The sequence below is a fragment of the Rhinolophus ferrumequinum genome, chromosome 12 (assembly GCF_004115265.2).
Source record: "Rhinolophus ferrumequinum isolate MPI-CBG mRhiFer1 chromosome 12, mRhiFer1_v1.p, whole genome shotgun sequence".
Lineage (NCBI taxonomy): Eukaryota > Metazoa > Chordata > Mammalia > Chiroptera > Rhinolophidae > Rhinolophus > Rhinolophus ferrumequinum.
In genome coordinates this window covers 79,359,404-79,373,499 of record NC_046295.1, presented here as the reverse complement: position 1 = coordinate 79,373,499, position 14,096 = coordinate 79,359,404, and the positions used below count along the sequence as shown (strand labels likewise).

General features: G+C 50.1%; 1 protein-coding gene across 9 annotated transcripts in view; it reads right to left on the bottom strand.

The window, feature by feature from the left end:
* PRRC2B (proline rich coiled-coil 2B) overlaps positions 1–4,992 on the bottom strand; it is an 83,471-nt gene extending 78,479 nt beyond the window's left edge. For all 9 annotated transcript variants that reach the window (XM_033122720.1, XM_033122729.1, XM_033122724.1 and 6 more), the window contains exon 1: positions 4,841–4,992. The gene's annotated coding sequence lies outside the window, so the exon portion shown is untranslated. The remainder of the gene's footprint in view (positions 1–4,840) is intronic.
* Positions 4,993–14,096: the final 9,104 nt, after the last annotated feature.

Below are 14,096 nucleotides of genomic sequence, written 5' to 3'. Positions count from 1 at the left end.
GTTGTGAAAAGAGCTCTGTGCCTAGGAAAGAATCATGACAGGGTGAGGAAGATGTTAGGTTCAGGTTGGGGGTTCCCAAGGCCTCTTTAAAGACATACTTGCCACTCTCCCCACTGGACCATGAGCTCCTGAGTACAAGTGGGGCATCCACATCTGTGTCCCCAGGACAATAAATGTTTAAATCAAGACACTTGGTCAGACTCGAACCAGTAAAGGGAGTAAGATCCCAAGCCCCACTCATCCAACAGCTTAGCCAGGACTGCGACGCCAGAACTCAGTGGCCCAGGAAGGAACCTGCCTCGTGTTCAAGGCTGGAGACGAAACTGAAGGAGAAAACTGACACTGTGCCACCAGAGGACTGAAGGAGTCGACACACTCTGGACCCTGAAATGCCACTTACAGGAAATAATCAGCACCGTGGACCAAGATTTCCCTGCAAGGACACTCCTTAACATTTTGTTTGTAAGAAGGAAAAATGGGTAACAACAATCTAAGTGTCTAATAACAGAGGATTAAATAAACCATGTCATACCCATATAATAGCAATTGTGTGATTATTTTAAAAATCACACTTTCAATAACTTAAGGAAGTAACATTATAGATATATATACTATAAACACCATGTACATAGTTACATGCCCTATAACATTAAGAGGAACTATAAACTGTGAAGTATATACAGTATTTTTTCTAATTTTGAAAAAACAAACACATGATTGAAGGAAAGAATTGAAGGAAACGAGTCTTTACTGTATGGTGAGGTTATAGGTGATCTGCATTTTTATTTTCATCTTTATTCTTTTCTGTGTTTTCCAGTTTTTTTTCAGTGGAAGTTACTTTTGTGAATGGGGGAAATGTAATTAAAAGGCCTTGCAAAATGCCTGGCAAATAGTAGATGCTCAAGGAGTATCTGCTTCATTACAGTGAATGTAAACAACAGTAAAGACTGCTTCTGCAACACCACAAAGAGGGAAAGGCTGATGGTTTTCTTGAAAAGGAGGAAGAAGATACAGAGCAGGGCTGCAAGACCAGCTGCAGAGGTGGGGAGCGGAAGGAAGTAGCCGAGAACGTGAAGGACCGCCAGCAACTTAAGACGTCTGTGCCCACAGACACCTCCTTTGCATGCAGAGCTTTACAAGCCCACGCTGCTGCCAGATCTGACAGGAGCAACCCAGCCCTTAGCTCAGGCCATGCGGAAAATCAACAAGTACAGCTAAGAACAACACTCAACCTAGACTTCTGGCTCAAGTCACCAAGGCAAGTCTCCCTCCTAGTGCAGAGATTTCCCATGTGCCACCCAGGCATAGAAACAGTGACATCACAGGCAGCAAAGCCCAGGTCTTCGAGCTCCCAGGTGAAGAGGCCCAGTCCAAATGGCACCTTTGAAACCTAAAAGCTTTGCATGAACAATTATTTCACCAGAAAGCTCATCACCTCTCTCTCACGTCTAGCACTACAGGCAATGCCTGTATTTCTTTGTCTAAATGGCAGGCCCAAGTTCCTAAGGCTACCTGAGTCCCAGAAAAAAAAAATCTCAAGAAAGAAATCGAGTTATGATTTGAAAAGAAAACAGTCTGGCTAGCCCAGACGAAAATATGAGATTCAGGACACAAAGCCCAACAGATTTCTGTTGGAAATTTAATTTTCAAAGGGAAACGCATGGCTTTAAAATCTAGCGTCGATAGGACCTAGTTAATGCCTGCCCGCCCATAACAAGATATATACACGTGACAGCAGAGAAGCCTTATTATTAAATTTAGAAATACATATACTGGCCTACCTGGCCTATTCTGGTTTGAAATAGAAACCAACACAGAAATGATCAATCTTAAATGCTAGAATAATGAGAGATTTAACCAGCACACAGCCATTAGCAACGTGAGTCAGTACTTTGTGCAAAGCAAAAAAAAAAAAAAAGATATTCAAAGTACAATAAAATAATCCTTCAGGGGAAAAAAAGAACTGAAATTTAAAAGGGAGTTGTGTGAACAGACGAACCAAACGGCATAGCCAAAAGAAACCCTCAGCCAGGCCCAAGGAACTCGACCATGCTGGAACTAGTTCTGACTCGCCATTCCTGAAATTCCACTCTCCCAAGGTTTTCTGGCTCTTCCTTCCCCAGGCTTTTCCTTTGACCCATCTGGGTTCAAAGGAGACTGGAGAGGACCAGGGAGCTGCAGGAGATGGCAGGCCCTCCCAATGGGCACACAAGGCCCCCTTCACCGTGCAGTTCCGGAGCCCATGGATAACTAAAACACACAGGTAAGCAAATAGCTTGGTGAAAGGGGCAGCAGATTCATCTCCTTCCCTAACCAACCAGCTAACAAACCGCCCAGAGCCAGACTGGGCGGGAATGAAATCAGGTAGAAAGGATGGGCCAGGAGGCAGGAAGCAGGGAAAACTGAAAGGATGACATGACCCTGTTAAAATGTCTCAGTCCCACAGCCCGGAGGCCTGGAGGAGCTTACAAGGAGGTTTGAAAAAAAGAACAAAACAAAACCAAGATGGTTGTAGCAATGCCAAAATAACCAAATTTCGCATCAGACTGCAGAAGCACTATAATCCAAGCAGTCTCGGGGCCATTTACAAACAAGCTACAGGTTTCGCCCAGAGATAACCAGGTCTCATCCCTCACCGGTGGCCAAGACTGGAGTCAATCTCTCCTTTAACCTCTGTCCTTTCTATGGACTCCTATAAACAGCTGACAGCCAGGTTTGGCTGAGCACTGTAGCTCTTCTAAGCCATTCTGGCGCTTTCAGGCAGTTGAATGGACGTGACATAAAAACATGAGCCGGAGATAGAATTTGGGGTGGGAAGGTCACAGTTCCATCAATGAGAACTGGAGAAAAAGATCAGGAATAAGGAACAAGGAACCAGAAAACTAGGTAACCAACAAAAACAACGTACATTTTCATCACCCCCTCCACGTGGAAGCACTTTGCCACAAATAGCACAGGAGGATCCCAAGAGCCCCAACAGATTAATTAAAACAAAGCATAATTATTCCCATTTTACAGATGCAAGAGCTGAGGCTCAGAGCCTTGCATAAGGTAACCCAATGAGGGCCAGAATCCAAGCTCCAAGAGACAGGCTTGCCCAAACAAGCAGAGGCTCCCCAAATGATTATCTGCCCTTCCCAAAGGAAAGCAGTTATCCTCAAAAGGCAGGACTCCCTGGGCCTCTGCTTCTTGTACTGTTCTAGCTCTGTGTAGGAACAACCCCAAAGGGCAGGCACCCGGGATCCAAGCCCAGGGACCTCGTATCACACACTCCAGGTCTATTAGTCCTGGGGGGCTCCAAATGCTGCTGTCCCCTACTTGTCTCCCACAGTCCCAGCACTGAATAAGCAAGGGGCCTGTTCTGCTGTTCAGTGTCTTGAATCCTTTCGCCCTTGTCCAGGCTAGAGCCCAGCACCTGTGGCATCAGAAGGATGGCTAGGCTCTGTGGGTGGCACCACAAATGGCTAACTTCCATCCTAGGACCTGACGGCAGTTATACAAGCAGCCGTAGGAGGGACACCTATTGAGCACCAACTGTGTGCCAGGCCCTCTGCTAGGCCCTTCACCATCTTCCCAGCCCCAGGAGGTGGAGAGTGCAATGTCCCTATTTATGCCACTGAAGGCTCAGAAGACGCCGGAGGCCTGGGCCTCCTCTGTCCCACCTCGCACCACTGTGCACGGACAGGGCTGAATGGCTGCAGTCGGATTTGGAGAAACCACGCTAAGACTTCAAATGGATGGTTACAAAAACCGAGCTGGAGCATGTGTAAAGCCACATAAAATGCACATAAAACCTTAAAGGAAAAAAAAAAATCTCAGGGACGGTTAACAATCCTATAAACCAAAGGCTTTTAAAGGTTTCTCCCAGGCAGCCATTTAGCAAATGACACACTGGAGAGCGTCCCCAGCCCCCCTTCTCCGACTTCCTTCAACCTAACCATCCGCTTGAAATACACCCCCTCTTCTTGTCTAAAGGTGGGCTCGGACCTCCCACGATATTCAGGGAGAGGGAGAAAAGAAAACACCTTCCAACGTTACGTCGGCAAATCCGCTGCTCAGAGGCCCACCATCTCAACAGTGCTGTTTCTTACTTAGAAGGGAGAGGGGGGAAAAAGAAAAAAAGGAGAAAGAAAAAAACCCATCTGGCGGGGCCCAGTAGCGACATCCTGTTTATTATTACACATTTTCAGCAATAGAGCATTAAGCATTTTCAAAATAACCCTCTTGTTCCCGCACTGCAACCGCGACGGCGTCGGCGGCTGTTACCCCCGGCCCCGGCCCCCAGGCCAGCACCCCGACCAACTTCAGCCTCCCGGGGACCGGGCTGCCGCCGGCCCTCCCGCCCAGGGGTCGCCCGACCCCGCGGGGGGCGGTTTGAAAAGTGACCAGGTGCGGTTGATGGGGGTGCGGGAGAAGCGTCCGGGATAATCCCGGGCCGCCGGGCCGCGGGGGCGGCACGGTGACTCCTGGGACCGCGGGGCCGCTCCGCACCTCCAGCCGCTGCGCCCCCGCCCGGCCCCGGCGGCGGCGTGAGGAGCGGCCCCGACCCGCCGCCCGCCGCCCGCGCCGAGGCCGCGCGGCGCCGCCACAACAATGGCGAGCGGGCCCGGCCGCCCGCCCCGGGCCCGGCCCCGCAGCCCCCGGCCGGCCGGCGGGCCAACGGCGACCGCGCGGGGCGGCCCGAGGCGGGCGCGCTCGCGGACAAAGGTCGGCGGCGCCCGGGGCTGCCGTCCGTCAGCCAGCGCGGCCCAGACAAAGCCCGGCCGCGCCGCCTCCATCTTAGCGCCGCGCCCGCCGCCCCTCCGGCCCGCGCCGCCCGCGCCCCGCGCCCCGGGCCCACCTGGTCTGGGTCCGCGGGCGCGACTGGGCCGGGCGATGGCGGTCGGGCGGCGGTCGGGCGCGGAGGCGGCGGGATGGCGGCGGATTGCGAGGCGGCGGCGCGGCTGCTCGCTCGCTCGCTCCCTCCCTGCCGGCTCGCTCGTCGCTCGCTCGTCGCTCGCTGGAGCCTCGGAGCCTGTGTCTCGCCGCTCGCCTCCCTCTCGCGCGCCGCTCCCCGCCCCCCGCCTGCCGCCGCCCCCGCCTCCTCCGGCCTCCTCCTCGCGCCGCCGCCGCCGCCGCCCGCAGCCGCCTCCGCCCGCGCAGCGCCCCCTGCCGCGCCTCCCGGGAGCGCCAGCCGCCCGCCCGCCCCCGGCCGGAGGGGCCGGGGTCCCGGGGAGGGGGAGGGGCCGGCGCGGACGACGGGGGAGGGGAAGGAAAGAAGGGGGCCGGGAGGCGAGCCGGGGGAGGGGTCCCGGGGAGGGACGAGAGGCCGGGAGACAGCGGAGGGAGCCGGGAGAGGGGGCCTGGGCCTGGGGAGACTCGGCACTGGGGCTCCGGGAAGGGAACCGGGAGAGAAGGGGGAGGGGAGGAGGCCCGCGGGAAGGGGTTGGGGCGAGCGGGTGGGGGAGGGTGGACCGGAAGAAGGGGGGCTGGGATAGAGGGGGACCCGGGACGGGTGAGGTCCAGACGGAGGGAGGGCTGGGAGCGGGGGGGTGCCCTCATCTCCGCCCCCTCCCCCTTCAGAACTGCAGCGCCTCCTGATAGACCCAGAGCGAGATTTTGTTCAAATATGTGTGTGGTACATGCAGGGAAAGGAAACCGAAATGATACATTGTTAATTCAAAAGCAAGGTTGTTGCACAATATAGATACTTTATGCCATTTTTGTAAAATGAAAAATAATAAACGCATCCCCTTGAGTGCGTATTTGTGTGAATGCGAAACAAAAGGTCTGGGAGGATGTACTCCACTCTTGGTCACCTCCGCGGCGGTGGCGGGTCTGAGGTCGGCGGGTCTGAGGTCGATCCTAGAGGGGGCGGAGCTAAGGAGGATTCTCTGGCTTCTTATTCTAGTTACATTGGCGGTTAGAAAAAACAGCTTGTCCCTCTGGCATTTGTCCATATGCCCCAGCCGCAGGCCATGCCCTCTGAAATGGCTTGGGGTGGTTTGTCTCCTTTAATCCCAACCCTGGGACAGGTGTTAACGTCACAATTCACAGGTGAGAAAATGGAGACTTGCCCAAGGCCACACAGCAAAACCTGGAAGGAAAGTCCATCCATTTCAGCCTGACTCGAGTTAAGGTTAGCACTGAGCACAGCGCCTGGCACACAGTAGGTGTTCAACAAATATTGGTTGGTTTCTTGAATGTAGGAATGTGCGTCTGGGTCTTGACCTGATTGGCTGTGAAGGAAGGAACTCTGGGACTCACTAAGAATCGGAGGTTACCCCTTTATTATTTGACAAGAGGGAAGGTGAGATGAAAAGCTTGATGGCCCTTGAGTGCTCTGGAAGACAGAGAAGAGCAAGGGGGTAGAAAGGCAAGTCAGCAAATGCTCTGCTCCTCTAGCAGATCTGGAAGGGGAATGACGCCCTCTGGGGACAGCAAGGGTTGCTAGGTCCCTGGAAGTGAAATGGCAGCAGAGGCATCACTTGTACCCAAAAACCCTACGGCTTTTGTCTGGGATTCAGGAAGTCCTTGTCTTTCTGCATTTCTCTGCGGTGACAACAATGATAGGTGCTGTTTACTGAGCACCTTTTCTGGACCAGGCATGTTGCTAAGTACTTTGCAAGAAATAACTTTATCCTTGGGAGATGGTTATTATTGTTTCCACTTTCTGGATAAGGACATGGAGGTCAGAAGTTAAGGGACCTTAGACAAGGTCACAAAGGACCTGGGTGTGGAACAAGGATTTGAACCCAGCAGTGCCAGCCTTTGAGGTTGGAGCCTTTCCTCAGGGAAGGCACAGCTAAGATGCTGGGGTGGGTATGGGGGCCACAGTCTGTGGTCAGGCTGTCAGCCAGGGCTGGCACTGGGGTCTCTCCAGGACTCTGACGGTGCTCCTCCAAAGCCTCCCAGAGCTCACGACCCAGAGAGGACAGAGGGAGAAAGGAGAAAGGAGACAGCAGAACAAGAGGGCTGGACCAAGGCTGGACCTTGAGGTCATGTAGTCCCAGGAGACTCCTCGCAAGATAAGGGAGACATTCAAGGAGACATTCTATATTGTCAAAGTTACACTAAGGAAACAGCAGCAATCCAGAGCAGGAATATTGAAAGAACATAAGGAATGAGAGGACCACGCAGTACAAAGCTGGGGACAGTTGGCATGAACCAACGAGCAAGAGTTTATTTCGTTTTTGTCAGTTTTTTCCTCTTAAGTATGAGGAAACTTGCAACTCTGCTTATGGGTGGAGAAATCTTTTCAGACTCCCAAACTGAGCCAGAGGGGGAATTCCGCCCATCCCTCGTGCCTAATGCGTATTTTATGTAAACATAATTTTATTGTTTTTCAAAACACGATCATTGTCTTTGGATACAATGAAATTTAATATTTTTTTGTAATGCTTGTCATGTATTTCCTTAGCCATGATTTTCTTTTTTAAACCATAGTATGGCTAGATGTAAATGTCCTTTGCATTATTTTCACGTGGAATATGCAAAGTCCTGTGATTCATCAGATTTGGGTCCTTTTTTACAAACTCATCTGGAAAGTTGCCTCCTTATGCTCTGTGTTCTCTTTCCTTTACTTGGGTTTCTTCTTCTCTAACCCCCAGCACACAGTCCTAGTCTTGCTGGTGACTGTCATTTCTACACATGTCTGTATCCCTACAAGACTAGGAGCTCATCCAAACAGGGTCACTGAATTGTTTATTTTTAAATTCCTGGCACCTAGCACACACTCAGTGGCACATAATAGGTGTTTGATGAGAGGTTATGGGATGAAAGAAGGAAACAAAATGAAAGGAGACAGAATCTTGAGACTCAAAGAAGGAATTTGACCTCTGCTGGTGCCATGTCCAGTCCTGGCCTCAAAGGGAAGCCAGAAAAGCTTCCACTCTTCCATTGCCTGGAGAGTCTAAGACTTTGCTGGGTGCCTCTCATCCCTCCGTCAGTAATAGTTACCACTTTTTGAGCACTCTCAGAGGAGGAAATTCAAGCACAGACAGGCTTAGGGACTTGCCCAAATTCACACGGAGCTGGTGACAGAGCTGAAAAAGAAAGAAGAGCTGGAAAGGAAAATGCACACGTGTTAAGGGCACCCACTTTCTGTATATCTCAGCCTCTTCACCATGTTTTTGTGAGTTAGGATTGTGATCACCCCCGTTTTACAGATAAGTAAACTGAGGCTCCAGGACCTTCACCCACCACTGCTGGTGGCCAGATACTGAGTGCTACTACTGTATTTAGGAGAGCCTCTCTGGTCAGCCCGACGCCAGAAAGCCCTGGCATATCAGTGTCCCACTGCAGGACAGGGAAGTGGGGGAATCACTTGACACTGTGAACACAAACACAGAACAAGCCTGTAAAGCCCTGGCTCAGGCACAGAGCCTGGGGGCAGCCCTGGAGACCGCTCACGTGGGCTCTGTTTGGCTTCAAGGCCATGCCTCCAGCCACTCTGAGCCCAAATGTTGTCCAGACATGCCCGTGCACGCAGAGGTCCAGCCAGCTCACCTACGTTTCTGAGGGAGGCCTGTCCAAGCTAAAGCCAGAAGCAGGTATGGGGTCTGTGCCCTTCTACCAGGCTTCCCCCAGCACGAATCCGTGGTTAAGAGTGCTGGATTTGGAATCAGACAGACTTGAGTTGAATCTGTCTCTGTCTTCATTTACTGTGTGTCTTTAGACAAGTGACTATAATTCTCTGAGCCTGTGAAAACCGGGAAAGGGGTTTGTTGTGAGAATTGAATGAGATGGTGTGCACTGTTGTCGGCGCAAGCTGGTGACCAGCAGGCATTCAGCACATGTTGGTTACCACTGTCATTCCTTCTTACTCACAGGCATGTGCGAGCTTCCTTTATCAGTCATCAAGTGCTGTGTAATAAACAGCTCCAAAACTTAGTGGCTTAAAACAACAACAATTTGTTATTTCTCACGATTTGGTAGGTCTGGAATGGTTCTTCTGTTCCACCTGGTGTCAATCATAGCATCACACCATCTCTGCATCCACGAGGTGTCTCATCCTCCAGGATTCTCCACGTGGCCTCTCCATCCAGCAAAATAGTCTGGGCTTCCTTATAGCATGGCAGCTGGGTTCCAAAGGAGTGAAAGTGGAAGCTGACAGACCTTGTAGACGTGTCACTTCTGCTGTACTCTGTCGGTCAGAGTGAATCACAGGGCTAGCTCAGACTCAAAGGGAGGAACACCCCCCTGTGGAAGGAGCATCCTACTTGTACAGGGAGGGGAAGATTGGCTGGCCAGTTATTTGTAGACAGTCTCCCTGCTCTCATGACCCTTTGCCGTCCGCCACCCCATGCCTTACACAAACCTCCACTTATCCTGTCTGACGAAGACATTCTATCCAACTGCAAAAAACAGTTACTGAGCTCTGTAACAGCAAGGCCCAGTGGGGTGCCGAGAAATGGCGAGATGAGAAAGAAACAATCCCTACACGCAAGAAAACCCCAAGTTCAGGGGCACTAAACACAATAGAAACTGTTTTTTATTCAGACCTGGAGATGGGTCCAAATCATCCGGCCTGGTGCTGGCCTGGCCTGGTGTTTCCTCCTGCCCCAGAACTGCAGGAGGAAAGGGGTGACGTGTCCACAGCGAACGTGCAATATGATCCGGGAGTGTGAGGCCTGCAGTGTGGGCAGTGGTCATGTGTGCAGGATTCCTGGACAGGCTTGCTTTCCTTTGCTCTGCACCTGTTCTCCAAAAGTGTGATTGTGCTAATGAGAGAGAGCGTGAGTCTCACTTTCAGTTCAGAAAATGTGGTCATCTTAACTGGAGGTGGAAAAAAAGAATAATTGTCCAGGGAGAACTGGATTCCAGCTGGGGAGATGGAGACTTCTTGATGCAGGTGCTTTTGACACCGGGCTTTGAAGGCAGCGTGGAGTTTAATCAGAGGAGACTGGGGAAGAACAGTCCAGATGGAGAAACCAGCTTGAACAAAGGCCTAGAAATGGGAGTGTCCGGGCACCGGGAGGGGCCACGGGCTGGCTGGTGGCCCCATCCCAGGGAATGTGCATTCCAGTACGGGTGGGAGCCTTGCGCTAAAAATACCGCACTTGGGTCTGAACAGGCAGCACAGGCTTTGGTGCTCACACCGGGCGGGCCGGCAGCATCTGAGTTTCAGCATCCCAGACATACACACAAAAACTAAAAGCAAAGTCTCCGCTGCAGGGCTCGAGGACAAAGGAAATCCAGGGCTGGGAGCGCTGGCATTTCTCCTCACATCACCCCTGATTCTTAGGAATTCACCCTCCACTTTCCACCAAGGGAAAGATCCTGGGGGGTGGAGGGAAGAGGGAAAGAGCCAAGACTGGGGAATAAAAGAAGAGGGAGGGTAAGGTTCAAAACTTGGCAACTTCTGCTGAGAAAAAGCAGGGGCAATTATTGAGGGATAGGGCTTGGGGAAGGAAAGGAAAGAAGAACCAGCTCTCTAAGGAGGCTCCCAGAGAAAGGATAAGCATAGCAAGTACCAGGGGGGGCGTCCTACCTGCTCCCTTTCTTACTCACAGCGGAATTCCCGAATTGTGGTCTTCCTTCCCAAGGAGCACATTAGAATCTTCTTCAACGTCGATCCCAACTGAGGGAGCTGATGTGTGAAGAGGAAGCAGGATAAAGAAGGATCCTTTGTAGGAGGCCTTAGGAATCAGGTCTTGCCTCTACAGTCAGTATCTCAGAAAAGTAGGTACTGAAGAAACAATAGATCTCAAATCTAACTTGATATCAAGAAAGTGAGAAGACAAACTACAGAATGGGAGAAAATATTTGTAAAGCATGTATCTGATAAGGGTCTAGCCTCCAGGATATAAAAAGAACTCTTATACCTCAACAACAAAAAGACAAACCACCCAATGAAAAAGTGGGCAAAGGACTTGGACAGACATTTCTCCAAAGAAGATATACAAGTGGCCAATAAGCACATGAAAAGATACTCAACATCATTAGTCGTTAGGGAAACGCAAATCAAAACCACAGTGAGATACAACTCCGTGCCCACTCGGGTGGCTAGAATTTAAAAAATGAAATTAGTAAGTGTCGGCAAGGATGCAGAGATGTCAGGACACTCATACATTGCTGGTGGGACTGTGAAATGGTATAGCTGCTGTGGAAAATAGTTTGGTGGTTCCTCAAAAAGTTAAACATAGAATTATCATATGACCCAGCAATTCCACTCCGAGGTTTATGCCTAAAAGAATAGAAAGCAGATGTTCAAACAAAAACTTACACACGAATATTCTCACACCATTATTCATAACAGCCAAAAGGCGGAAACAACCCAAATGTCCATCAACGGAGGAGTGACTACAAAAATGTAGGAGATCCACACTGAAGTGTTATTTCGCCCCTAAAAGGAATGAAGTTCTGTTACACGCTACAACATGTGAACTTGAACAACATGGGTGAACTTGAACAACATTATGCTAAGAGAAAGAAGCCAGACACAAAAGGCCACGTAGTGTATGATTCCATTTGTATGAAATTTCCAGAATGGGTAAATCCACAGAGACAAAAAGTAGATTAGTGTTTGCCAGGGCCCGGAAGGCGGGGCTGGGGAGTCCCTGTTGAATGGGTGTGGGATTTCCTTTTGAGATGATGAAACCATTCTGGAACTACTACATAGAGGTGATGGTTGCGCAACATTGCAAGTGTACTAAATGTCACTGAATCGCATAATTTAAAAGTAGTTCACATGGCACATTTTATATTCTGTGTATTTTATCACAGCAAAAACAATCTAACTTGAAATGGCACTTTTGCTGGGATCTTGGTCAGTTATGTTACCACCATTTGTTTACACACATATCATTTAGATTTCCAACCTTCTAGGTGATACTGACATTTGAAGGGAGAATATACCACTTTCTGTCTGTGTGTTTCCAAAAGGTCCACTCATGTAAGTCCAAGAGTGGGGTATGTCCAAGAGTAATACCAAGGTGGGGTATGTGAAGCCAGGGGTTCCTCCCCTAGGCACCCAAGAAGCTTCCTGTGTCACCTGCAGGGTTTACATCCCTGCGGATGAGGCTGGCAGGTTGCCAAGCAGTCCAGTAGGTGGAGTACTTTATACTCCAGCCTGAATAACCAGAGTTTGTCTGTCAGATAAAAATGGTGGTCCCTGAGAAAAATGGCTAGTACAGCTGTCAATCACACGGGTGCTTTTCTTGGAGACATCCATTGTACTTTGGTTTGGCTCAGAAAAGCGCCTTTTGTGTACATCCCATTTTGTCAGACAAGATATTAAAAAAGTATGTCCTCAGGGCCGAACCGGTGGCTCAAGCGGTTGGAGCTCCATGCTCCTAACTCCGAAGGCTGCCAGTTCGATTCCCACATGGGCCAGTGGGCTCTCTCAACCACAAGGTTGCCGGCTTGACCCCTCAACTCCCATAAGGGATGGTGGGCTCTGCCCCCTGTGACTAAGATTGAACACGGCACCTTGAGCTGAACTGCTGCTGAGCTCCTGAATGGCTCAGTTGGTTGGAGCACGTCCTCTCAACCACAAGGTTGCCGGTTTGACTCCCGTGGAGCTGAGCTGCGCCCTCCACAACTAAGACTGAAAGGACAACAACTTGACTTGGAAAAAAGGCCTGGAAGTACACACTGTTCCCCAATAAAGTCCTGTTAGAAAAAAAGAAAAAAAAAGTATGTCCTCAAGGGTTGAGATTGAATAGCATAACTTTTACTGCTTCATCAAGGGCATTCTAAAGTAGAACTGACTTATTTTTTCTGCAAAAGCATGGCAATAAAGAGTGCAATGTCCTCTGGTACAGTTTGGAGCCACTGCCTTGATTCGTGATACGGTGCCAGCAGTCATACTCACCATTGGGACAAACGTCCACACAGTGAAAAAAGCAAACAATGTCTTAGCATTATTTTGAAAATAGTCAAAACTATTGCAGGCCCCTGAGAAGATCTCAGGGACGCCCCAGGTGTCTGCAGACCATACTTTTGAGAACTACCTGCCTAAACTTGTTTCTCTTATGATAATTTAAAAGCAGAACAGCAAAACCCACAAAGAAGCAGTAGGCTCCTTTAGAGGTATTTATTGAGCACATGACTCAGTAAACATTTTTTGAATCTTGAATAATGGCTTCCACTTACGTGCCAGGTGTTATGCTAAACATTTTATATACATTGTCTCATTGAGTCTAGCATCCCCATTTTACAGATGGGAAAAGCAAGGCTCAGAGAGGATAAGTAACTAGCCCAGATAGCTGTTGATGACCAGATCCAGAAGTGAACCCACTTGTGTCTGACTTCAAACCTTGTGTTCTTAACCACTGTGCCATACTGAACCTGTTTGGGGTCAAAGGTTAGATCAAGAGAAAAAAAGGAAAATAATTAAGGATAAATTTAAGGGAGTTTTGTAAATCAGTTTGAACAATTAGGCTGCCTATATGAATCTACTGTTTGCTTCCTAGCCAACAAATCGAGTGAAGACATACTCTGCCCCATTTTCCTGGTTAGCAGTTAATTGCAAGGCTATCTAAAGAGTATATTAAGAACGATGGACCATGATCACGGCGAGCCCCTTCTCACAAGGGTTGGGTGTACAGGACATCATCATCCCTGCAGAGGAACAGATACAAACAATAGCCAGAGGGGGATGACACGCCAGTGGGGCTCAGGTGCGGAATCTAAAATGCAGCAAGAATAATGAGACAACTGTGCTTCCCCGAGCTGTGTCCCCACAGGTCAGGGTCCACAACTGTAACCGTCCTTCCAGAGCGGCAAGTGGTAGCTTTTCCCGGGTGCTCGCCCCCTGCCCCAGCCCTGACAGGCTGGGCTGAACATCTCCTGTGGTTCTTCCTATCGTTTGCAGGGGAGGAATTAACCAGTGAAATACCAGCTGCCAGCCTTGCCAGGTTTCTATTAATGCCTCAGGCCAAGCTGCTTGGCATTCCAGAATATGATCTGACCCCTCCAGACCTCCCCAGCCTCATCTCTCACCCCCTCACTTTCCAGAATCATAGTGTTCTCTCTCCTCCAGACTTGGCGCCAACGGTTCCCTCTGCGTGGAATAACCCCTCCCCCCCCAGCCCCACTCCTTTGCCTGGGTGAATCCTACTCAGCATTCAGGACTCAGCTTGGACATCTCCTCCCTTAAGAACCCTGTTAGT